The sequence below is a fragment of the Thalassophryne amazonica genome, unplaced genomic scaffold (assembly GCF_902500255.1).
Source record: "Thalassophryne amazonica unplaced genomic scaffold, fThaAma1.1, whole genome shotgun sequence".
Classification (NCBI taxonomy): domain Eukaryota; kingdom Metazoa; phylum Chordata; class Actinopteri; order Batrachoidiformes; family Batrachoididae; genus Thalassophryne; species Thalassophryne amazonica.
In genome coordinates this window covers 326,078-352,466 of record NW_022986236.1, presented here as the reverse complement: position 1 = coordinate 352,466, position 26,389 = coordinate 326,078, and the positions used below count along the sequence as shown (strand labels likewise).

Sequence of the window (26,389 nt, the reverse complement as noted above, 5' to 3'; positions counted from 1 at the left end):
CTACCCTGTGATTGTAACAACACCAGTGGATTAGGACCCTGTAGGGGCAAAACCATCACTGGTCTAAAACGTTCTGAAAACACAAAGTGGGAAAATCTAACAGTAAAAATGAGAGACCTAAGTCCCGGGACGATCTAAAAACAAAAGATTGGATATACATGAATAAAATTGATCCAAATTCAACAAAACACTTAGATAAGTGGATAAAAGATCATGGATTTGATGGACGCCTGCAGAAAGAGTCATTAACTAAACTAATGAACAGTATTGAGAAAAAGTGTGGAACAAGTGAGAAAAAGAAGGTCAAGGTGAAATTGTAGCATGGGAAAGAGAAGTTGAGAAACGAAAGAAGGGCCTTAGAGAAGCAAAGGAAAGACAGAAAGAAACAGTAAATGATAAGGAGCAGGGGAACGTGATGTTTCACAGACAAGAAGATAATGAGACAGGGCCTGCGGCTCCAAAAGTAGAAATGGTAGTAAAATTGGATACTACAAAACACAGTCAGCCAGAAGCTGAAATAAAGGAGAATAAACTCTATCCAGATTTACCGCAGGGACAACCCCCATCATATGTAGACCCTACACAACACGTCATGAGAACACGATCCAAAACACTAAAAGATGAAGAAAATCAACCTGGACCATCAGCCCCACCGGCTGATCAGGAACCAGGTGGATCAGGAGTCTATCCAATGATTCATGTGGCAAATCCACATACGTCAGGACCAAGAACTATTCTTGTGTACCGAACTTGGACACAAGCAGACGTTAAGGCAGCTGTGGAAGGTGTAACTCCCCCACGAGAAGATGTAGCCCAGTACATTATTGACATAACCGCTTTGGTTAAATCCTACAATCTTAGAGGGGATGAAGTTCAACAAGTCATAATCAATCAATCAATCAATTTTATTTATATAGCGCCAAATCACAACAAACGGTTGCCCCAAGGCGCTTTATATTGTAAGGCAAGGCCATACAATAATTACGTAAAAACCCCAACGGTCAAAACGACCCCCTGTGAGCAAGCACTTGGTGACAGTGGGAAGGAAGAAACCTCCAGCAGAACCAGGCTCAGGGAGGGGCAGTCTTCTGCTGGGACTGGTTGGGGCTGAGGGAGAGAACCAGGAAAAAGACATGCTGTGGAGGGGAGCAGAGATCAATCACTAATGATTAAATGCAGAGTGGTGCATACAGAGCAAAAAGAGAAAGAAACATTCAGTGCATCATGGGAACCCCCCAGCAGTCTAAGTCTATAGCAGCATAACTAAGGGATGGTTCAGGGTCACCTGATCCAGCCCTAACTATAGCAAAAAGGAAAGGTTTAAGCCTAATCTTAAAAGTAGAGAGGGTGTCTGTCTCCCTGATCTGAATTGGGAGCTGGTTCCAGAGGAGAGGAGCCTGAAAGCTGAAGGCTCTGCCTCCCATTCTACTCTTATAAACCCTAGGAACTACAAGTAAGCCTGCAGTCTGAGAGCGAAGCACTCTATTGGGGTGATATGGTACTATGAGGTCCCTAAGATAAGATGGGACCTAATTATTCAAAACCTTATAAGTAAGAAGAAGAATTTTAAATTCTATTCTAGAATTAACAGGAAGCCAATGAAGAGAGGCCAATATGGGTGAGATATGCTCTCTCCTTCTAGTCCCCGTTAGTACTCTAGCTGCAGCATTTTGAATTAACTGAAGGCTTTTCAGGGAACTTTTAGGACAACTTGATAATAATAATGAATTACAGTAGTCCAGCCTAGAGGAAATAAATGCATGAATTAGTTTTTCAGCATCACTCTGAGACAAGACCTTTCTAATTTTAGAGATATTGCGTAAATGCAAAAAAGCAAAAAAGCAGTCCTACATATTTGTTTAATATGCGCATTGAATGACATATCCTGATCAAAAATGACTCCAAGATTTCTCACAGTATTACTAGAGGTCAGGGTAATGCCATCCAGAGTAAGGATCTGGTTAGACACCATGTTTCTAAGATTTGTGGGGCCAAGTACAATAACTTCAGTTTTATCTGAGTTTAAAAGCAGGAAATTAGAGGTCATCCATGTCTTTATGTCTGTAAGACAATCCTGCAGTTTAGCTAATTGGTGTGTGTCCTCTGGCTTCATGGATAGATAAAGCTGGGTATCATCTGCGTAACAATGAAAATTTAAGCAATGCCGTCTAATAATACTGCCTAAGGGAAGCATGTATAAAGTGAATAAAATTGGTCCTAGCACAGAACCTTGTGGAACTCCATAATTAACCTTAGTCTGTGAAGAAGATTCCCCATTTACATGAACAAATTGTAATCTATTAGATAAATATGATTCAAACCACCGCAGCGCAGTGCCTTTAGTACCTATGGCATGCTCTAATCTCTGTAATAAAATGTTATGGTCAACAGTATCAAAAGCAGCACTGAGGTCTAACAGAACAAGCACAGAGATGAGTCCACTGTCTGAGGCCATAAGAAGATCATTTGTAACCTTCACTAATGCTGTTTCTGTACTATGATGAATTCTAAAACCTGACTGAAACCCTTCAAATAGACCATTCCTCTGCAGATGATCAGTTAGCTGTTTTACAACTACCCTTTCAAGAATTTTTGAGAGAAAAGGAAGGTTGGAGATTGGCCTATAATTAGCTAAGATAGCTGGGTCAAGTGATGGCTTTTTAAGTAATGGTTTAATTACTGCCACCTTAAAAGCCTGTGGTACATAGCCAACTAATAAAGATAGATTGATCATATTTAAGATCGAAGCATTAAATAATGGTAGGGCTTCCTTGAGCAGCCTGGTAGGAATGGGGTCTAATAGACATGTTGATGGCTTGGATGAAGTAACTAATGAAAATAACTCAGAACAATTGGAGAGAAAGAGTCTAACCAAATACCGGCATCACTGAAAGCAGCCAAAGATAACGATACGTCTTTGGGATGGTTATGAGTAATTTTTTCTCTAATAGTTAAAATTTTATTAGCAAAGAAAGTCATGAAGTCATTACTAGTTAAAGTTAAAGGAATACTCGGCTCAGTAGAGCTCTGACTTTGTCAGCCTGGCTACAGTGCTGAAAAGAAACCTGGGGTTGTTCTTATTTTCTTCAATTAGTGATGAGTAGTAAGATGTCCTAGCTTTACGGAGGGCTTTTTTATCGAGCAACAGACTCTTTTTCCAGGCTAAGTGAAGATCTTCTAAATTAGTGAGACGCCATTTCCTCTCCAACTTACAGGTTATCTGCTTTAAGCTGCGAGTTTGTGAGTTATACCACGGAGTCAGGCACTTCTGATTTAAAGGTCTCTTTTTCAGAGGAGCTACAGCATCCAAAGTTGTCTTCAATGAGGATGTAAAACTATTGACGAGATACTCTAGCTCACTTACAGAGTTTAGGTAGCTACTCTGTACTGTGTTGGTATATGGCTTTAGAGAACATAAAGATGGAATCATATCCTTAAACCTAGTTACAGCGCTTTCTGAAAGACTTCTAGTGTAATGAAACTTATTCCCCACTGCTGGGTAGTCCATCAGAGTAAATGTAAATGTTATTAAGAAATGATCAGACAGAAGGGAGTTTTCAGGGAATACTGTTAAGTCTTCAATTTCCATACCATAAGTCAGAACAAGATCTAAGATATGATTAAAGTGGTGGGTGGACTAAACTGAAGTATACTTGATACATTTTGCATGTACTATTTTTGGTCAGGGACGGAACAAGCTTCGAGAAAAACAGGTCATATAAAGTTGGAGGTGAAGCGTGTGGATGAAGGAGCTTGTTTACGTTTTCCTACAAGTACTTTGCTTTAATTTCAGAGTTTAATGTCACAAATAAACATGTGTGTGTCTGGGCCTTCTTTCTTTCTTTTTTGGCTGAGTTGAAGACGATTGTTAATTTTAATGGGTCTATTTAAGGACACAGTGAGAGCAATGTGTGAAAACAGCTTTATTTTGGGGATGTTCATGTTGGCTACTCGTATTACAAGCGAAGCGTCGCGAAGCTTGCTCATGATACAGAGCGTCCTAAACAGGAAGTGCCACATTTCAAATCCACAGTAAAACAGGAAATTCAAATGTCAAACACTTCCTGGATCGACAGACGAGATCTCACGGGAACTCAGTGGCAAGCTCACACTCACACAGGAGGTGCCAAATTTTCAGTCAGTGAAACAGGAAATGTCAAATGTTGAACACTTCCTGGCATGGGTGGAGCTAGAGCGGAGGCCAGGGTTTCACTGGACTTCCCTGAGATCTGATTGGACACAGATGATTGACATGTCACGGCACCACACATCTGGTTGAAAGACCTGCATTTTCAAATCAGTGAGTCACATTGACTGCTAGGTTTCTCCTGTCCAGTAGTTAGTGCTGTGTACCACAAAAGTTCTAATCCACTTTAGTAGAAGAAGAAAAATATTTGCTTCAGATTTAAAGCGGGGGTCTTTCAGAAGCTAAAAGATTTTAGACATGCTCATGCTCCCAAGAACCATTTTACTGAATGAAGTCTGAAGCACCTAAAGGACATGGTTATATGGTGAGGAGCTTTTCCATGCATATGTGAGAGGCAAATAAAGAAAAATGCTTAAGAAGTTTTCCCCTCTCCAATCAAATTTTTAATCAAACTATGCTGTTCTTCTGAGCAATGTCTTGAATGTCCCATTTTCAAAATTGACAAACTCACTGACTGAATGCCACACTACTATTATTGTGAACACCCCCTTTTCTACTTTTTTTTTTTTTCTAATAGACCAATTTCATAGCCTTAACAGTGTGCATATCATGAATGCTTGGTCTTGTTGGATTTGTGAGAATCTACTGAATCTACTGGTACATTGTTTCCCATGTAACAATAAGAAATATACTCGAAACCTGGATTAATCTTTTTAGTCACATAGCACTACTATTATTCTGAACACTACTGTATTAGGGAGATCATGTAGCAGGTAGCATTGGAGAAAGGAAGAAGATGGCTGTTACCACCACAGCAACTGAGGGTGTTGGACTTCCACAGGCACATGGCAGAAGCTGAGGAGAGGCACAAAGCCTTTTCGGCTGTGCTAATACATGTACACTGACGTCAGAATGCCGTTTGATGATCTTCAAAATGTCTTCTGTCAGTACTGTGCTGCGATATGCTGCACACACGCAGTGGGAACTCCTTTTATACTCCTGGTTTGTGTCACACATAGAGCCCCAGTCACTCTGCACTAACGAAGGACAGCTAAGCCCAAACGAAACAAGAATTCTGGACTTTCAGAGGCATCATTTAACCATCGTCCAGCTTTGTTCCTGCAGCTGGTACTTCATCAGAATTTTCAAACTTGAAAAATGTGTAAGAATCCCAACGACAATATCAGTTTGTCAGTATTCTGATTTGCTTTCTGTCTTGACGGTTCCTTATAGTTTGCATCGTTTTCGTGATATCAGCATTGCGTTTGACTGTCATCCAACCTCCCAAGTCCGACATCTTGCACAAATGTTGACGATATCTGAACGGATCAATAACTTAAGCTGAATGTAACATCCTTGTATCGCTGATGACTCGTCCATGTGCGGGACGAAAAGCAACAGTGTCAAACAGAAACAATTAATACTGTACTCATAAGTGGAGGACTTGGTGTTACAATCTGAAGCTTCAGCACTCTTCTTGCCAGAACAAAATTATTTTTGCTTTGACCACCAGATTAGATCCAACAGTTTGACACATCATCAGTTGTGAACCTCAACATCATCAGTTGGACATGTTAACATGGAGTGTTATGGGAAAGTGCTCTGTTTTTTAGCCAACCTCAAGTGGCCAGTCAAGGAACTGCACTTCTGGGTTTGGGTCAAAATATGAGATTGAGGTTTATAGCTTCACCCACGTGGCTCCGCGGGTGACGAAAGACACCTGAAACCACATCTCTGTTTGAGCCCGAAGCACCACATCAGTTCAGGTGTTTATTAAATCATATTTTTGGGGACTGCACAGTGGTTCTCCTCACAATTTACTTTGGTGTGGACATTAAAAGTATGAGCTGCTTATTTCTCAGTAATTATACATTAAGTGGACCAGTGTTGCCACAGTTACTTTGAAAAAGTAATCCAATTACTGATTACTCCTTGAAAAACTAACGTAGTTACTTTACTGATTACTCAGTTGTAAAAGTAACTAAGTTAGATTACTAGTTACTTTTTTTTAGTTACTTTCCCCAGCTGCCGACAACAGCCCTCTGCCACCTCAACATGACAGTGATACTTGTTTTGCTAAAACTCACTTTATAGTCACCCTTTCTTGACTTGAATGAAAATGCTTTAACTTTTTATAAAACAAATACTTGTTTTATAAAAAGTAAAATAAAAACATCTTTCTTGACCTCATATTTAACTGTTGACAGCACGGTAACAGTAAAACTTGCAATTTCTAACCTGCAGTGTTTATAAATCTATTAAATTCTTTCTAACATTTTTCTACCATTTAAATTCTCTAAACATTACTTGTTGTAGTAAAAAAAAAAAGGCTTCAAAACTGGACCTTTAATCTAGACATGTTGTGGGGGGGGGGGGGGGGGGCACATCCTTGCCCCACGACCCCATTCAGTCTGGATTCACCCCTACTTTGACATTTGAGCACAAAGAATGGATAACATTTATTTAGGCAGAAAACATGACCAGATTTACAGGTAAGAAAGTTTTGTGTTTTCACATTATGTGGTCCTCAGAAAGAGTTTAGGTGCATTTGAGTGGAAAATAGTGTTAGTTGTTGACACGTCGCGGAGGATCAGCTGTTTTTAGCTGTTTTAGATGGAGCAGCTCAGGATTCTAAATAAAGGAGGAAAAAAAAAAGCATAAAAATGTCTTTGTAAAGCTCAGTGCAGGTGTGCTGTTGTCACCGCGCTTTAAGAGGTGAAGACGAGTCGTAGCTGCTGCAGAAAACCGCGGATGAAAAGCTCACAGCTCGCTGAAAGTGGGAAAAGTCCACAGTTCAGCTGAACCCCGACCTCCTGCCCACGGACCAAATTTAATGCTGCTATTGACTCACAATGCAAAAATAATAGTAACGCACAGTGACTTGGAGAAGTAACTTTAATCTGATTACTGATTTGGAAAGATTAACGCGTTAGATTACTCGTTACTAAAAACGTGGTTAGATTAGAGTAACGCGTTACCGGCATCACTGAAGTGGACTGAATGGATGAAACTACCAACAGCTGCTAAGAGTTAGCGCCGTGTGCATGCACCATTAATTTCAATGAGAATTTCTCCCAGTGCAAATATTGCAGCAGAGGTCTCAGATTATCCTTTCAGACATTTCACCACACAACAAGCCATTTTATTCTATCTGTGTGTTGTAAAATACGCCAAACAAACAGACACGGCCCTCCACTACCAGCCACATGGAGTGGACTCTGAGCTAAAGATGCTACGAGAGACGGATCAGCCGCTGTCACTCAAAGCAACCACGCCCCGAGATTTACAGAACTTTGTCTTAAATTAAGAAGTTAGGAAAAAAAATCCACCCACCCGCCACCATACAGTTCTCATGGAGGAGGAAACTATCTATCGAGACAAAAATCTTTTTTGTTCCAGGCTGTAAACAAGTTTATTTTTGCTCTGAGGTTTTATACTTTAACATGGGAAAGTGCTCTGTTTTGGAGCCTCGAGTGGCCAGTCAAGGAACTGCATTTCCAGGAAGGCTTCATCTGACACCATTAAAGTTTAACGCTTGGCTGTGACCTGCGTAATCACATGTGACATGTGTTCAATGTGTATTTTTGTTGTATCAGAAAAAGACATCCAACACAACATCAACAGAAAATGAACAACCTACGGACCCAAGTCAGGAACAGCCACTGTGACCTGGGTCTGAGTGGACGGGGAGGTAGACCCCAAAAAGCTACTGGGCAGGAGGAAGCGGCTGTGGGACAATCTCTGCTTCATATTGCCATACAGATGGAGAGCCCCAGCACAGGTAATGCAGAACATGTTACTGCCAACGCAGTCTGACGGCATGTCGTGATTCAGCAGCACAAAATATACATCAATCTGTTGGTTCATCATATTGTCACGAAAAGTGCAAAATGTTCATCGTGGGAGCACAAATTTATTCTAATTCATTCCGTGACAGCTGCACATAATTAAAAGTGCACTGGTGGGGGGGGTATGGTTAGGGGTAGGAGTAGAGTTAGTAATAGTGACTTAAGAAAAAAAACCCTGTCACGAAAATTTGAATCATTTTGTGATGGGAGGATGAAAAAAAACGTGAGACCGGGCTGGTTAATGTTGTCACATGACGCATGTGCGTGGCAAATCAGGGTTGATGACATGAACATCACACAAATGTCAGGTCCACGTTCATATATACATGGTATTTTGTTGCATGCGCTGCTAATTAATTATCCCCTAATACAATGTTGCAGGTCTTTATTTCACATCATGTGACCTGGAAACAAATCTTGGGACACATGGAGTTGGTCCTGCAGCTGGTGATGAAGAGTTGCAACATGTCAGTGAACTACATGTGTGCTGTGCGATCAACTCTTCCAGGGGGATGACACAGAGGATGCGGGGGGGGGGGTTAAAGAGCTGTCTCCCTGTAGTGAGGGACAATCCACACAAGTAGAGGACAGGACCACCTTCTCTGCCCTTTCGTGGGTCACCAAACTGGTGCTGAGGAACACACACCATCTGGGGCACGTGCAGCGACATGGAGGATGTGTAGTGTTAGCATGGCGTGTTGACAACTGCAGTGTTCATGTGTACATTTTGGATGACACAGTGACATGTACATATGTTTGGTTCTGGGACATTCAGGGCTCACATGGATCTTTAAAAGTGAATTTGTTATGTAAAAAGAAGGCTTTAGGTGGTATTAAAATGTCTTAAATCAGTCTTTCGAAATTGTAATAATGGTCAAGACATAGCAGTTAAAATGATCAAAATAAATCATTTAGTTTTAAATATAGTTCAATGAAAGCCTCTTGTAACACAACACAAAGCAAAATAGTGGAAACAACAAATCTGGATTGTTTGGTGCCGGAACGCTGAGAGCAGAGACTCTTGAGGAAGAGTTAATTTAATGAAAACTGGCTTTCTGGGAAGATTTTGCAGTGTGATTTGATCCACTAACCACAGTCTGTTTCAATAAATATTTGACCAAATTTTTCCCAAACCCTCAACCATTTGCATTGCCCCCCCCCCCCCCCATATTATGATGATTGTTACTTTTGTCTGTAATTTCTTTCTGGCTGATGTTTTAAAAAAAGGACCCTGACGACATTCTCCAAAAAGAAATGTGCCACATGACTTAAATGTTGTCGCTGACCTTCCCTCACAATGCAAGTCTTATTCCTCATCTTAGTCTCTCTGAGTCGCCACTTATTTGATTCAGTGTCATTCCAGTGGTACTCGAGGATCATTCGAGGAGACAGAGAACTAAAAAACATCAAGTTGTCACCTGGTTAGCATCCAGGTCTCACCACCATACAGCAAGACAAGTCGCACCACGGCCCTAAATACTTGGACCTTTGTTCTCTAAAAATATCAGCACTGCCAACCACCAGTGTCCACTGACCTAATGAATCCAGAAGCTCTTCCCAGGTGTCTCTCAATCCCAGAAGCTAAAGACCAAGAAACATGACTGTCTCTGCTGAAATAAGTAAATATAAGGTGCATGCAAAAGTATGCAGCTGTATTTTATCTCACGGAAACAAATGAAGCATTCGAGTTGTCATTTACTGGGGAGGTGAAGGAGACCTTGTTGAACATTTGGGAGTTTTTTTTCCTCATCCGCAGAGCACGTCAGACATGAGCACTGAGTCAGAGAGTAAACACATGTGCTGCACCTCCATTGGATTTTAAGATGATGGAACGACTTGAGGCAGAGAGTTTTGATGGAGCATTTGTGCATGTGGAGAGTTCATTCGGGCTTTTCTGGCAAAACACAACTTTGCTATAATTTTTCAGGCCTCCTCCTCTGCTCATATGGGTCTCTGAGTTTTGGCTGTTAAAAATGACACAAGATTTAAGTCGCGAGAAGACATCATGTGAAACGTGATGGCCCAGCTGGACACCATTCTAAAACAGTACGCCAAGAAAGGCTTCTAATAATGGCAGAACTGCTGGGAGAAGTGTGTGTGAGAGAGTCAGGATCCTGAGGAATCAGGAGTGTTGTTTGGCCACGAAAGCCTGAATCAGTTGAGCAGAATGAACAGCTGCAGGACTTCGATGCGGAGTTGCTTCTGCTCCGTCATCAGCTGCTTTGGCACAGATTTTACTGACTCTTTCCACACGCCCAAATCCTCTGTCAAAATGGAATGTGCTAAACCTTTGGTCACCCCCACGTCCTCCTTAAGTTCTTCTGTGGTGACACAACGGTCGTCCGAATTCTCTCAATCACTGTCATTTCAGCTTGTGGATGGCTCAAGTCGTTCGGTCAAGAAAATCTGAAGAACGTCCGGTACCTGTCTGCACTCTTTGGCTTCATGTTCAAGCTGACGTGCTCTGTTGAAGAGAAGAAATTCACACATGCACAGGAAGGTTCCCTGCTCCTCCCCACCAAATGACACCTCCCATGCTTCATTTGTTTCTGTGGGATAAAAGAAGCTCACGTACATTTGCGTGCATCTCATATCTCTGCAAGTTCACCACTTGCAGATGTGCTTCTGATAGCTGAGCCCAGGAAATTGTTCAAAGCCCTGATCTTAGTCCTTTAAAGCCTGGGCCCATCTCCACGAAGCATTTCAAGGCTAAAAGTAACAATTAGTGATGTTATTCTAAGAAAAATCCTAGAATTCCTCAAATTCAAAGGCATTTCTTAGAATTTTCCCTTGGTAACAGACCTCATAAGGTGAAAAACTGTTAAGAGGAGGACTTTTAAGAAGCCTAAGAGTGTCTTAAACAGAAAAGACAGCAGAAAGACACAGAGGAAGGAGAGAGATCTGTGTATGTTGAATGACAGTGATTCAGGAACACGCTACCGGCTTGATGGTGCAGAGATGATGTTTGTGGTTGACATCAGGAATGAGCTTAGTTTTCCCACCCAGCGTAGTAACGTTATGACGCCTGAGAGGAAGGTCATCACAACATCGTGATACCTGGCTACATGAAAAATGTCAATTCTGTAACATTCATACAATTATTAATCTGAGTGAGCAATGTCAGCAGCCATAAACTAGACTCACCAGTTTGAGAAGAACTTTGCTTGTGTGGTGCAATCTCCACTCTCACTTTGAATTACAGCACGTACCAGTGCTTCTCACATTCATTGGTTGTGCGCAGAAGAAGAGTGACGGACACATGGATTTGTTGGGTGACGTGCTCCCAAGTCTGCCTCTTCCCCTGTGTCGTCATCCCAGGACCCAATTTACCTCTTAAAACTCTTTTATTCTCCTCCACGAGCTGTGCCAGCAGGAGGCGCTGCTCTTCTGTCCAGTTTGGCTTTCTAGTTTTTTTTTTTTCTTTATCAAATTTGTTGTTTTGGTCATTCTGCCAAATCAAACCACTTTTTATAAGGACAATCAACAGGAATCACAGGAATTGCTGCCAGCTGAGTCTGCAGCCACCGTTCATATCAAACACATTAAGAAGTAAAATACCAGCATGGAGAGTAAATATAACAAGATAATCAGTGTAATAATTGACATGTGAATGAGGTACGTTCAAACATTTTGTAGCTGTGTAACAATTCATTTAATTTTGCTGAGTTTCATCATCATGATATTAAATGGACTGCATTTATGTAGCGCTTTTCCATCTGCATCAAAGCGCTTTACACACTAATACCTCACATTCACCCTGATGTGAGGGTGCTACTATACAAGGCACTCACTACACACCGGGAGCAACTAGGGGATTAAGGACCTTGCCCAAGGACCCTTAGTGATTTTCCAGTCAGGCTGGGATTTGAACTGAGGATCCTCTGGTCTCAAGCCCAATGTGTAACCACTAGACCATCACCTCACCATTAAATTATTTTCATGATTACATATTTTTTAATGCAGTTCAGGTTATATGATTGGTTCATTTTACTGTCCATTCATTACTTGGAGCGAGGAGAGCATTTGATTTTTCTGATTTTTTTGCTTTTTGTGACAACCAATCACAGCTCTTACAAGATTGCATCATACCTAGCAATGGGGTCAACCCAAAATTCAAACTGCAGCTACATGCAGGTGTTGCCTGCAACATACAGCTTATCGTCAAATATTACAGTTGGATGGTTGTGTGTTGATCTTGGTGTGCTGTGCAGGTAACATCCTGAGCCGGTATGCTCGGTGCATCTCAAAGAGCTCCTAACTTAGCCTAACATATCCTGGCAAGGTAGGCTGGGAGATCTTGCCAAGAGGTGTCTGAGAGCAGCTCTGGTCAAGGAGTTGACAGAAACTCCTATCTTAGTGAGGATGCGGGGTTGACCCCATTACTAGGTATGACGTGGTCCTGTAAGAGCTGTGATTGGTTGTCACAGAAAGGGAAGAGGAAATTTAAAAAATGTGCTCTGCGCTCCTACAAATGAAAGAACAGTAAACCTGTAAATTCTTGTGCTGCAATGCATTATTGGAGTTCTGGGGTTTGGGGTTTTAAATGTTATTGTGGTTCATGTTACTTTAACAGTGTTGCTAGTGTTATTGATTTATTGTGTTTTTGTAGTTCAATTGGTTTCGTGAGTTGTGTCACCATAAGTGAAAGTGTATCATGTTTGATGCCGGCCCCTCCACCATTTGTGTTTTTATCGGAAAAATAAGAGCGCCTCCTAGTGGTAGATTGCCAAAAGGACAAAAGCTCTCACTTATCTTTCATTATTTCATGCAGTTCACCACAAAATGAGTTGTTACACACCTTGAAGATGTTTGAACATGTCTCATTCACATGCCAATTATCTATTTATTAAAAGGGTGCGTGAGTTTATTCACAAGTTCAGCGTAAGTACATAATATAGTTAAAATTGCATGCATGACACAAGAAAGTGAAAACACTTATATCCATTGTTGTCTATTTAAAAATCAAATGACAAAATAGAAGTAATAATAAAATATCAATAATACTGATAATAATAATAAAAATGATGATATTATTGTGTGAATATAACAGCAACCTAAACAATTTATAAATACATGAAGACAGTAAATTAACATAAAATAATTACAGAGATCAAGCTGGTAGCATGTTTCTGACTCACTGTCATCCTACATACAGAGAATATTTTCCAGTTTCAATTTAATTTCAATTTATTTTCATTTATATAGCGCCAAATCACAACAGAGTTGCCTCAAAGCGCTAATATATATCTCTGCTTCCTCTCTGTCTTTTCCACCAGCTTGTCTGCTTAAGACACTCTTAGGCTTCTTAAAAGTCCTCCTCACTACTCTTACCAGTTTGGCACCTTAGGAGCTCTCTTAAGGCCTAAGGTGCTTTGTGGACAACTTTCATCTTAGCAAGGGAAAATTCTAAGAAATGTCTAAGAATTTGAGGAATTCTAAGATTTTTCTTAGAATAACGTCACTAGGAGCTATTTTTAGCCTTAGGCTGCTTCTTGCATACGGGCCCAGGTTTGCAGAATGGATTGACTCACCAGTTGTGAAGTACCACAGTGTAACGGCCATTTGGGCCCCTGAAGAAATGGCCTACGTAGAAATTTGAGGGCAGTGACCTGATGATGGGACTGACCTTAGCCAGAGACAGTGTGTGTGTGTGTGGTCAGACTGGGTTGATGGACAGTGTGGTGTGTGCACCGGTGCCGATCGTGGCCCTGCCATTGTTCACCTTCTGGTGTGAGCGGCGGCGGTCTGTTCCATTTGGATGACACAGGATTGCTGCCAGCAGCTGAGGGTGATCAGGCATGATTGCTTCATATTTGGACCGGTGTCACCATTCAGGGTTAAGAATCGTCAGTGAGAGATCTGCTGACAAAGGAAATGAAGTGACCACACAACATGAAATATGTTGGGTTCATCCTGAGTGCAGTGAAACAGAAGTCAAAGTAAATGTCAGGATCACTGTGTTTGTTTTCTTGTTTCCATATCATCCCAACTTTTAATTATTTGAAGTTTATGAGCTAATATTCTTTTTTCTGAATAAAATGGCTTGTTTTATATTTAGAAAGTGACGTGTTGCCTGTAGGTAATATGTGATGATGTGATCTGAACATTTCATCTTAACATCATCTTATTTTTGTCTTTCTCTCTCTGTCCGTCTGTGATACCACACTGGGACACACTGAGGGACGCTTCTCCTTCACAGACCACCTCTTCAGCTCCATCTTGCTGCAGGGTGAATGGTTTTGTCGAGAACAACCTGGTGTTCCATGAGAATGCACTGAGCAGCATCTGGAAAGTGAATCCGAAGCTCAGTGTTTAGTTCTATCGACACCGAGGAAGACTTCAGATCCTGTGGTGGTGCTGTGGATCTGTTTCAGCTGTTCATGGACAACAGACTGTCAGACTCCTAAAGGTCCTCATCACCACACTGATGAGGAGCTTTAGGAGTGTGACAGTCTTTTGTCCAGACTCTGCAGTATCTCACAGGAGCTTCTCAACATTAAAAAAGAATCCAAACATTTTGGAGAAACACTGTGATGCAGGAGAGGTTGAATGGACAAAAAGCTGCTGACAGACAACTGACTTCAATCAGAAAGTCAGTGAAAAGTTTTCCCAGACAAAAAGAAAGGAGAGCAAAGTTCCTGTATTTGTAGTTCAACCTTCCAGCAGCCAGTAAAGAAATGTCCCAGTTGTTGTTTAAGCTTTGTGTTGCCAATGATGATTTTACATTTCTGTGTGTGGGGGTGGGGGGCTTCTGTCCTGTGAAGTTCAGATAGTTTGATTTGGTGCTCAAGCTGGAGAAAAAAGTGTCTGTACTACTTTGTGCTCTGGCTGAAAGTGCTGAAGATGATAAAGCGGCTGCCCCTGTTGTCAGTCCCTGATGACTGTCTGTATTGTAATATGGATTATTGATGACAGAAGCATCATGGATCATCTCTTTTGAATGGGTATTTTAATGCCTTATTTATCTCAGGTATCTTTATATCAAAGCTTTTCTGCTTATTTGTCTCAAAAAATGAGTTGGTGGACCAGTGGGAGGGGCTTAGCTCCTCCAACGGTTCCTCTCAAAGCTGGATCCAGGTTCCTGCTGTGAAGGCTTCATGCTGTGAGATTCAGAGGCTGGAAATGTAAAGTCACACTGTTTTCTGTTTGTTTTTGTTTTTTTACACTCATGGATCTGAACTGGCTTGTCGTCTTTGGACAGTTGAGTTTTACCCAACACACGGTCCAGTGTTTTTTCAGCTTTATTCCTCTGACTTGAGGACAGTGTGTGACACTGACCTTCACATAACCAGACAATAATCAATTTTTTTATATAGCGCCAAATCACAACAAACAGTTGCCCCAAGGCGCTTTATATTGTAAGGCAAGGCCATACAATAATTATGTAAAACCCCAACGGTCAAAACGACCCCCTGTGAGCAAGCACTTGGCTACAGTGGGAAGGAAAAACTCCCTTTTAACAGGAAGAAACCTCCAGCAGAACCAGGCTCAGGGAGGGGCAGTCTTCTGCTGGGACTGGTTGGGGCTGAGGGAGAGAACCAGGAAAAAGACATGCTGTGGAGGGGAGCAGAGATCGATCACTAATGATTAAATGCAGAGTGGTGCATACAGAGCAAAAAGAGAAAGAAACAGTGCATCATGGGAACCCCCCAGCAGTCTACATCTATAGCAGCATAACTAAGGGATGGTTCAGGGTCACCTGATCCAGCCCTAACTATAAGCTTTAGCAAAAAGGAAAGTTTTAAGCCTAATCTTAAAAGTAGAGAGGGTGTCTGTCTCCCTGATCTGAATTGGGAGCTGGTTCCACAGGAGAGGAGCCTGAAAGCTGAAGGCTCTGCCTCCCATTCTACTCTTACAAACCCTAGGAACTTCAAGTAAGCCTGCAGTCTTTGAGAGCGAAGCGCTCTATTGGGGTGATATGGTACCACGAGGTCCCTAAGATAAGATGGGACCTGATTATTCAAAACCTTATAAGTAAGAAGAAGAATTTTAAATTCTATTCTAGAATTAACAGGAAGCCAATGAAGAGAGGCCAATATGGGTGAGATATGCTCTCTCCTTCTAGTCCCTGTCAGTACTCTAGCTGCAGCATTTTGAATTAACTGAAGGCTTTTTAGGGAACTTTTAGGACAACCTGATAATAATGAATTACAATAGTCCAGCCTAGAGGAAATAAATGCATGAATTAGTTTTTCAGCATCACTCTGAGACAAGACCTTTCTGATTTTAGAGATATTGCGTAAATGCAAAAAAGCAGTCCTACATATTTGTTTAATATGCGCTTTGAATGACATATCCTGATCAAAAATGACTCCAAGATTTCTCACAGTATTACTAGAGGTCAGGGTAATGCCATCCACAGTAAGGATCTGGTTAGACACCATGTTTCTAAGATTTGTGGGGCCAAGTACAATAACTTCAGTTTTATCTGAGTTTAAAAGCAGGAAATTAGAGGACATCCATGTCTTTATGTCTGTAAGACAATCCTGCAGTTTAGCTAATTGGTGTGTGTCCTCTGGCTTCATGGATAGATAAAGCTGGGTATCATCTGCGTAACAAGGAAAATTTAAGCAATACCGTCTAATAATACTGCCTAAGGGAAGCATGTATAAAGTGAATAAAATTGGTCCTAGCACAGAACCTTGTGGAATAACTCCACATGTTCCATGTAGATCGTGTTCCTTGATGATCTTGACTTTCTGGTTCATATCAGCTGTTTATCTTGTCTGTTCAAGAGTTTTAACTTGACAGGAGACTATCTGTATCAGGGAGATGAGGCCATGAGCCAGTCTCATAGCCCGGTGTTGCTTTGATCTGTGACTGAAGATTTCAGTCCTTGAGATTGGGTGACCAGAAAATCAAAGCCTAATGTGGAAATCTTGATCCAGAGCCAGAAGTGTGCTTAATGGCTCCTACTCTGATATTGGCCTCACTAACCTGAAGCTTTATGCAAGCTTAATGAACCCTCTGATCCAGCAGGTGGCAGTATACATCTTGAATCCTTCATTAATTCAAAGATACAGCGCCGTCTCTGGGGAAAAAAGTACACAATGAATGAGCAAACCATTGACTCACAATGAACAAAACCATGCTGAGTGATTGTTTTTTAGGTTTCTGTAAAAATAAGAAGACGTCATATTTTACTGAAAAAATTCATTTTCTCACAACAGAGTACTTCAACTTTATATGACCTTTGAATTAAAATCAAACTTTTCACTTGTGTCTTTGTTAATTATGATGTGAATTAACAAACTTATCCAAGTCACTGGTTTCCACAGCCCAACACCCAGTGTACGCATTGAACAGATGTATGCAGTGCAAAGAAGTTCTTATTGAATGTCTTCACAGACAAGATGATTAACAAGCAGCACAGCATCACAATAAGGTCAATAAAATTCTGTCTACTGGCATCAAAGTGACCATAAACGTGAAAATGTGGAGTGCAAAGAGTTTGTGCAGACTAGTGAGTTTGGTGTGCGCGTGTGTGTGTGGGGGGGGGGGGGGGTATATACATATACAACCCCTGGCAATAATTATGGAATCCACCGGCCTCGGAGGATGTTCATTCAGTTGTTTAATTTGTAGAAAAAAAGCAGATCACAGACATGACACAAAACTAAAGTCATTTCAAATGGCAACTTTCTGGCTTTTAGAACACTATAAGAAATCAGGAAAAATAATTGTGGCAGTCAGTAACGGTACTTTTTTAGACCAAGCAGAGGGAAAAAAAAATACGGACTCACTCAATTCTGAGGAATAAATATGGAATCACCCTGTAAATTTTCATCCCAAAACACCTGCATCAAATCACATCTGCTGTTAGTCTGCATCTAAAAAGGAGTGATCACACCTTGAAGAGCTGTTGCACCAAGTGGACTGACATGAATCATGGCTCCAACACGAGAGATGTCAATTGAAACAAAGGAGAGGATTATCAAACTCTTTAAAGGGTAAATCATCACGCAATGTTGCAAAAGACGTTGGTTGTTCACAGTCAGCTGTGTCTAAACTCTTGACCAAATACAAACAACATGGGAAGGTTGTTAAAGGCAAACATACTGGTAGACCAAGGAAGACATCAACGCGTCAAGACAGAAAACGTAAAGCAATATGTCTCAAAAATTGAAAATGCACAACAAAACAAATGGGAGGAAACTGGAGTCAACGTCTGAACGAACAGTAAGAAACCACCTAAAGGAAATGGGATTTACATACAGAAAAGCTAAACGAAAACCATCATTAACACCTAAACAGAAAAAAACAAGGTTACAATGGGCTAAGGAAAAGCAGTCGTGGAATGTGGATGACTGGATGAAAGTCATATTCAGTGATGAATCTCAAATCTGCATTGGGCCAGGTGATGATGCTGGAACTTTTGTTTGGTGCCGTTCCAATGAGATAATGTAAAGATGACTGCCTGAAGAGAACATGTAAATTTCCACAGTCATTGATGATATGGGGCTGCATGTCAGGTAAAGGCACTGGGGAGATGGCTATCATTACATCATCATTACAAGTTTACGTTGATATTTTGGACACTTTTCTTATCCCATCAATTGAAAGGATGTTGGGGATGATGAAAATCATTTTTCAAGATGATAATGCATCTTGCCATAGAGCGAAAACTGTGAAAACATTCCTTGCAAAAAAGACACATAGGGTCAATGTCATGGCCTGCAAATAGTCCGGATCTTAATCCAATTGAAAATCTTTGGTGGAAGTTGAAGAAAATGGTCGATGACAAGGCTCCAACTTGCAAAGCTGATCTGGCAACAGCAATCACAGAAAGTTGGAGCCAGATTGATGAAGAGTACTGTTTGTCACTCATTAAGTCCATGTCTCAGAGACTGCAAGCTGTTATAAAAGCCAGAGGTGCTGCAACAAAATACTAGTGATGTGTTGGAGCGTTCTTTTGTTTTTCACGATTCCATAATTTTTTCCTCAGAATTGAGTGATTCCATATTTTTCCCTCTGCTTGGTCTAAAAAAGTAACCGTTACTGACTGCCACAATTATTTTTCCTGATTTCTTATAGTGTTTCTTAAAGCCAAAAAGTTGCCATTTGAAATGACTTTAGTTTTGTGTCATGTCTGTGATCTGCTTTTTTTCTACAAAATTAAACAACTGAATGAACATCCTCCGAGGTCGGTGATTCCATAATTTTTCCAGGGGTTGTAATTGTGTGAAATACATTGTATACTGTTCTGGCTTTACTTCATTATCAAGTATTTAATTTCTCAAAGTGATTCACAGACATGAACTTTCTGCAACTTTGTCATGAAAAATCAATGATAGTTATTTCACCACTTTTGACAATGTAAATTAAAATTTTGAGCAGTAACTTAATGTCCTAGCATAAATGGAGAGTTCATATTATAAGGGATATATCTGAGGTCTGTTTGACTTTATTTTGCAAAGTATGCTTATAAAGGCATCAGTCTTTAGTAAAGAACTCAGTTACATTTGTAAATATGAATGAATATGACTTTAGATTTGTTTTTATAATATATATATATATATATATAATGTGTGTGTGTGTGTGTGTGTGTGTGTGTGTGTGTGTGTGTGTGTGTGTGTGTGTGTGTGTGTGTGTGTGTGTGTGTGTGTGTGTGTGTGTTTCACCCTGAACAGTATGCCGTCCCAGCACGGCTCATTTCCCTTACCAATATGGCCGCCAATCCTGCGCTGGCTCGCTTGCAGTCCTCTTAACAACAAAAAACGTTTGGCGCTCTTACGTCATCACGTCGTATCATAGCAACGCCACATCGTGTTTGGATCAACGAGCTGCAGTTGTCAGTTGAGGGAAAGCTGGTCTGAAAGTCAGACTGAAATTGTTTTTCTCTGAGAAGTAGACCGCTTCAGACAGCTTTATTTCTGTGAACCAATTTGGTAAGAACCATTTTTTGTATGTTTTTATTTATGTATTTTTAGCTAACCGCTTTTTAAGCTAACATCACTTGTCAGTTAATCTGTAGTGTTCAGAAAATGCAAAATATATTGACTTCACTTTGTGCAAATCATGGCTTTGCTGAACTAATAAATGTTTTTGACCATCTTTTTTAACAACAGTTAGCAGAAGTGTTTGTTTTAATATAGTTGTTTTCAAATATTAATATATTGGAACATCTAAGGGTTTTTAAGCTTGTTCACTGTTAAAGAATAAAAATCTTAAAAAAAAAACTCCTGGCTTGATTTTAATCAGTCTTTAGTCCTGAAGATGTGCAGTGGGTTTTTATGCCCAAAATATTCAATTTTTCCACATGGAAAAAAAACCATTTCATTTGGACAATGTTGCCAGGCAGCTGTTGTAAAAAAAAAAAAAAAAAAAAAAAAAAAAAAACACATTTGAGCCAGAGCTTCTGAAAATACATTCATTTTGTGATTAAAGAGATTCCCAGAAAGCAATTTGTTTCTTTGATGATGGAAACCAAATCTCTGTCTCTGATTCTGTAAAATAAATAATCTGGCAAGATTTTACTGTGACAGATGTCGAGGATAATTCTACCACTGTAGAAATTCACTCAGTCATAATAAATGGGACAAATTCTGAAGCTCTGGAAATCAATAAGCACAAACAAACGTGTTTATAGATAATTTGTATATTTATATGTAAAGATACTTTCTCAAGGATTAAGATTACAGCTATATTTAAAAGACAAAAAAAAACTCTTAAGCAGTGTGAAAATGTCTTCAACACAGACACAACACCACTTTAATTAAATTGATAAACATTTTTGAAAACTCTCTTTGTATTTATACAATAAGTCACGCTCAGTGTGTTCCTGAAGTAGCATTTTTGCAATGTTCAGAGATTGCAACACTTCATTTTTATACATTAAATCATTTTTGTAATTGCTTTTAATAATAAATAAAGAAATACTACAACATTTTTGTTCACTGTTTTTTAATTCCTGAGATCTGCACCACTGTTTGCACTTGCAATTTTGAGTAGTGTAATTTACCAATATATCTTATATATATATATATAGATATATATATATATAATATATATATATATATCATACATGCGATTAGTTTAGATTAATTAATCACAATGCTTGTAATCGATTACAGTAATTTTAAAATTATATAAATATAATAAATACCTGTGTATCTAATGAAGCTGCTGTTAAGTCAGTGTTTGTGGAAATCATTTCACACTTAACTTTTATGTGATGATAGCTGGGGGAGCTTATTATTATATTACAATAATGTTCATTTTTACATCGAACTGATCCACTGACTAATATCATCCTTAAATGTATTGAAACACTTTGTATCTTTGTCTTTTTCAGTTTCCACAAACGACAGTCTGATCATCACAAGTTCCACGATGACTTCCAGAAACTCTGTCAAGGGACACGCCTCCTCAGGGAGGAAGCGCCGCAACATGTAACTAATGTTTTTCATTTATTTGCTGTTGTTTCCTTTTTAACCATTAAACTTTGTTGGATATACATACAAGTATGCAGCCTGTAGTTAAGCTGACTGGGTTTGTTGGTCATTGTATTGACTGGATGATGCATTTTAATTGTTAGCTGACTCAGTAACTAAGTAAAACTATTGTGTAAAGGGAATAAAGTTGAGCTATATCAGATTTACCTAGAACTAACTGCAGTGCCCCCACCTCAAAAAAAAAAAAAAGTGAAATGTGAACGTGAGGCGTTCAGAACTGAACAGCTAAAGACAACTGATGTGCTCATTACTTATGCAGTCTCGCTGTATTTCTGCAACATATTTATGGTCAGATTGACCTCAGTCACTGGTAGGTCTTTATTCTTCAAAGTTTAACTCCAGATACCGTGAAACCGTGTCCACACAAAAGGAGGTGGGGCTAAACGTGGTCCAGCGGAGGACTTGTGACTGGACATTGAAGCATATTCATGTCAGTTCTCAGAAATTTGTTCAATAGCTCCCCATCAGAATCTAAATATGATGAGGATATTGAACAGTTTGGTGAACTCTGAGCAGACTTTAGTGTTTCTCTACGACCATTCTGTGACTGTTTTAATGTTTGGATTTTTCTGAGTTTGTTTCTTTTATTGATGTTCAGTGTCGACTCTTTAAAACATTTAAAGATTTCCTGATTTGTGTGTTTCACTGCTAAATAACCATGAAGCCTCTCGGTCATAAATAATTTCTTTTTTTGTGTGTTTCAGTGAGAACAGAGAAGCAGAGAAGAAAATCCTGGAACCTCTCGGACCCTTTGAACCAGTACGGAACCAAACCCAGTCCCACACACATTTTTTCCTGCACCACTGCTTATTTGTTAGAATTAGAAGTGAATATTTGTTTGTTATGAAGTGAACTTTCATGTGTTCTCTTTCAGAAACTGACTGACGACATGACGAGGAGGAGAAAATCAAAGCCGTTGTGTCATATTCTTGTTACGGTTCCACACAGTGAGTCACTTCTGTCAAGATTTCACGTCTCCTCCTTCATCCACAGCTGTGTGTCAGAACTCTGTCCCTGCTTTTTCACTTTCACACATCCTGTATATTCATTCTTTCATCTCAGCACCACCCTGGTGGACTAAACTTGTCACCTTTAATCTTAATTTTGCCACCTGTTTTTAATTTAGTCTTTTGGTCTTGTGTCAAATATTCTTCTTAGTTTTCGTCATATTTGGTGATTCACATATGTTTTTATTCTATTTGAGAACTGAAAGTATTTTTGTCTCGTTTCAGTCACTTTAGTCTTTTTGATCAAAAACAAAGATTATTTCTGATTACTATTTCAGTCAACAGTGTTTCACACATGTGAAATACTGAACGTCATCATGACCTGACAAAATACACTTGTTGAATTATTGAAGGTTTGTGGTATTTTTCCCTGATATTTTAAATCCACAAGGCTTCCCGTCAGATCCAATTAGACCAGCGTTCATCCTTGACCCAAAATACATCAGCATACCAAACGGCAAATGTCAGCTCTCCACGGTTTCACCGTGATCAAAGCCGTACACACATGCGCACACACACACACACACACACACACATGCCACGTGGCCATTTTAATATAGATATGATGTAGACTTCATATTTCATCATTATCTTTTCATATTTAATGTCATTTGTTATATACCAACATATATATTGTTATCTCATTTGGGAGGTGATGGTCTTGCGGTTAAACGTTGGGCTTCAGACCAGAGGATCCTTGGTTCAAAACCCAGCCAGACCGGAAAATCACTAAGGGTAAGGTTGGGTAAGGTTCTTAATCCCTCGTTGCTCCTAGTGCATCGCAACTGCTTTGCATGACAGCAACCTGACATTTGTGTGTGTTTGTGTTAATGGGTGAATGCGAGGCAGCACTGCAAAGTACTTTCAGCTTCTGATGCACATGGAAAAGCGCTATAGAAATGCAGTCCATTATAGAAATCCATTTACCATATCAGTCACAAATAATGTTAAAAACAAATTAATATTGAATGATAGGGATGTGAATCGTACAACAACTCACGATTCAATTCAATTCCGATTCTTGGGGTGACGATTCGATTCAAAGAGCTCTGAGAAATAGTTATATTAAGTAAAAAATGTTTATGTTTAAGAAAATGCAGCTTTACAAGGTTAATCAAGTGATTCTAGATGTAAATTTACTTATCTGTTTTGCTCGTTCGGAGTTGGCTGGCAGTTTAGCAAAGCGCTGGTCAGTAGTCGGCAGAGACGGCTGCTCCCCTCTTTTAGCTCCGGGTGATGGCATAGCATGTGGGCTTGTGGATTTGAAGTGTTTCCGAAGTACTTGTATCGGACACTTTAACACCCTGAGACAGAGCGTAAATGTAAACTGACACACAGTAACTTTAATCTGAGCCTCAGAGAGCCAATCGGACACTTTAACACCATGAGACAGTGTGTAAATGTAAACTAACAGACATTAACTTTATCGGACACTTTAACACCACAAGACAGAGCGTAAATGTAAACTAACACACAGTAACTTTAATCTGAGCCCCAGACAGCTGATCGGACACTTTAACACCGTGAGACAGAGTGTAAATGTAAACTAACACACAGTAACTTTAATCTGAGCCTCAGAGAGCTGATCGGATGCTTTAACACCGTGAGACAGAGTGTAAATATAAAACCCTTTTTTCATTGTTTGTCATTGGCGTTGGATGGATTTACTCTGCAGCATGTTTATATTTATTTTAACAAGTCACATGGTTTTTATTTCATTTAAAACATTTTAGTCTCATCTGATGAAATTAACAGAATTCACCTTTGACCTTTGCTCTTTTCTTCACCTCCATAGTTACCAGTTGGTTGATCATCATCTGCCAGAGAGCTACGTGTGTTTTCGCTGTGGACACGGCGGTCACCATCAGGGACTGTCCCACCCATCAGGTAAGAACAGAGTCAGCGACTTCACACAAATTCATCCTCAACTCCACCAAATGTGCAAGTCATTTATCAGAGAAAAATCAGAAATTTCCAACAATCCACAGTAATTCTCATCCTGTGGTCATTCTGATAAGTAGCTCCAAAGTGCTGCTGTGCAGTGACTCATCCAGTAAACACACCGTGGATCGATGTTTCACACGTTCACGCTAAGCACTGAAGCCACGCCCTCTTTGTGTTCTCTTGGAGCAGGATGAAAGTTTTCAGCCACTGAAGAGGATGAAGAGGAGCTCAGGCATCCCTCGTTCCTTCATGGTGGAGGTGGATGATCCCAGCGTGGAAGGAGCCATGGTGACCACCACGGGGGAACTCATGGTTTCCACCATACATGCGTGAGTGACAACAAAAGAGTCAGGATGTGTGTTGTGTGTGCAAATCACTGTTTCTTCTGTTTGATGGAAAACTTCCTGGAGCTGAGAGAATTTGTCAAAAAACAACAAACCTTCACTGACTGTTTTGTTTGTGAATGAATTATTTATTAGAAATGATTCCAAACAGTTAAATCTTCCTTCATGTGAGTATTTGTTGGTTTGTGTTTGATTTGAACTGCTTGGAGCAGATTGAATCTGTTCACACTGAGGACACACAGATTTAAACTCTAAAGCCAGCAGAATGTCTTTAATCTGCTCCTTTATCTGCTTTCTGGAGACCAGAGACGATCTTTGGCCCAAATGTTGTCAGCAGTCAGTAGTTCTGCTCTGATTCTGCACAAACACACAGACAGAAACTGTCAACTTCGTCACATCAAATGTCACGTGTTCGCTCGCCGTCACCTTCAATCAAACCATCATCTGATGCTGTCAGAATGGCTCTGTGACGAGTTGTGTGTGTGTTGTGTTGTGTGTGTGTGTGTGTGTGGTGTGTGTGTGTGTGTGGTGTGTGTGTGTGTGTGTGTGTGTGTGTGTGTGGGTTTGGTGTGTGTGTGCAGTGAGGCGTACAGCTGTAAGAAGAAGGAGAGGCCCCCATTCCTTCCACAGGATCCGCCCACCCTCAAAAAAGGAGGAGCCGATACCTGAGTTCATGTGTTGTCCCGTCTGTCAGGAGCTGCTCCGAGAGGCTGTGATCGCTCCGTGCTGTGGAAACAGCTTCTGTCACGAATGTGAGTTTGTGTAGCACAACACACACACACACGTTCACAGTGAACCACAAACAAGCACCTTGATCTCTCTCTCTCATAAAAGTTGATTTCCTTTGCTCTCTTTGCTGTTATTTCAGTGAACAACACAAAGGTTTCTTTCTTTAAGTTACTTTCATAATGTACCATGTTCACGTTGCCTGTTTTTTTTATGAACCTCCGTCTCTGTGTGATCTTTTTTGTTGTTTTTACCTCTTTATTGGTGTCTTGGTTGTGAGGTTTTGTGTCTTGATTCCAACACTGGAGCTCAAACACACACAACTTATGACGTCATCGTCATTTTCTGCTGAGTCATTGTTAACTTCACCAAACCAAAAACAGTTTGCATGAAAATAACAGAGCAGTAAAAGCTGCTGACGTCATGTGTGGTGTGAAAATCAGCACTTTGATGTGTGTTTCACTGCAGACACTCTTTGATCCTCAGTGTACTTTTGAGTCGTCACACTTCAGACTTCAGCTGGAACTTTTTCTTTTTTCTCCTTCGCAGGTATCACTGACGTTCTCCTGGATTCGGAGCAGAACGAGTGTCCAGCCTGTCAGACGTCGGTTGCTCCCGTTGCCGTGGTGACCAACGTGTGCATGCAAAAGGTGAGTGCTCGATGTATCCACAGGCGCTTTCTGGCTGCGTTTACACGATGCTTTTAATGTGACTCTGAAATCAGACTTTGGATTTCCCATGACCACATCTGTTCTCTGTGTGCACACGTGACAACACGTGTTTTAGTGTGATCGATCTGTTTGGGATGTTTATATTACACACGATATGAAAAAAAAAGAAGTGAACATTCTCAAGGTTTAAAAACCCCGTTTAGTAAAAATGTCCTTTGAATTTGTGTGAATTCGTCTGAAAATACGTC

General features: G+C 40.2%; 1 long non-coding RNA gene and 1 pseudogene across 1 annotated transcript; one reads left to right on the top strand and one right to left on the bottom strand.

Moving 5' to 3' along the window:
* Positions 1 to 7,863: 7,863 nt before the first annotated feature.
* On the bottom strand, positions 7,864 to 22,860 carry LOC117505686. Its single transcript, XR_004559226.1, has 3 exons — positions 22,784 to 22,860; positions 10,607 to 10,617; positions 7,864 to 7,874 (listed from the first exon to the last, which is right to left on the bottom strand). It is a non-coding gene; the product is annotated as an uncharacterized LOC117505686 (long non-coding RNA).
* A 434-nt stretch (positions 22,861 to 23,294) lies between these two features.
* LOC117505653 lies at positions 23,295 to 26,240 on the top strand (annotated as a pseudogene).
* The last annotated feature ends 149 nt before the right edge of the window (positions 26,241 to 26,389 follow it).